The sequence below is a fragment of the Physcomitrium patens genome, chromosome 19 (assembly GCF_059467195.1).
Source record: "Physcomitrium patens ecotype Gransden chromosome 19, ASM5946719v1, whole genome shotgun sequence".
Lineage (NCBI taxonomy): Eukaryota > Viridiplantae > Streptophyta > Bryopsida > Funariales > Funariaceae > Physcomitrium > Physcomitrium patens.
Window position 1 is genome coordinate 6,013,079 of NC_143428.1, and position 721 is coordinate 6,013,799.

At 39.0% G+C, this 721-nt stretch overlaps 2 non-coding genes across 2 annotated transcripts; both read left to right on the forward strand.

Annotated features, from left to right (window-relative positions):
- TRNAA-UGC (transfer RNA alanine (anticodon UGC)) lies at window positions 1-73 on the forward strand. Its single transcript has one exon. It is a non-coding gene; the product is annotated as a tRNA-Ala (tRNA).
- Window positions 74-109: 36 nt separating this feature from the next.
- On the forward strand, window positions 110-190 carry TRNAL-CAG (transfer RNA leucine (anticodon CAG)). The gene has a single exon. It is a non-coding gene; the product is annotated as a tRNA-Leu (tRNA).
- The last annotated feature ends 531 nt before the right edge of the window (window positions 191-721 follow it).

Sequence of the window (721 nt, forward strand, 5' to 3'; positions counted from 1 at the left end):
GGGGGTGTAGCTCAAATGGAAGAGCGCTCGCTTTGCATGCGAGAGGTACCGGGATCGATACCCGGCGTCTCCAATCTCGCGCGCCCCTCGCGAGAGTGAGGGTTACCCTGTCGATATGGCCGAGTTGGTCTAAGGCGCCAGTTTCAGGTACTGGTCCGAAAGGGCGTGGGTTCGAATCCCACTGTCGACATCCTTTTGAATCTTATTGTCAGCTTTTTCTGCATTTAAATCAGCCTTCTTTTCAATGCTCTCAAATCGTTTAAATGTTATAAATCGTCCGTCAAACAATCTCAGGTCACTCTCTTTGAAATTCACTTTAGCACATTATTCTCACAAGTCCAAAATATATCTTTAAATAGAAATACAACTTCTTCACAATACATTCTATTATATATATATATATATATATATATATATCTACAATGCAATCAACTACATCTCCAAAGAATTTGCCATAATAGATTAGAGAAACAATTTATTGCAACCTTGGCAAAGTGGACATAGATGGGCAATAGGTTGAACTCAGAATTCTTCCAACACTATGAAGCATGAGACAAGAAAGTCAAAATCCATGGATTTAACTCTAGAGGCTGTATTCTGAATAAACAAGAAGACATGGCATCCTACGTACAACAATACTATAAAAAGCTATATACCAGAGATCCCAATATAAAAAATAACAACACAACCAAGTTACACTACCTTTCCAATACTCCGAAAG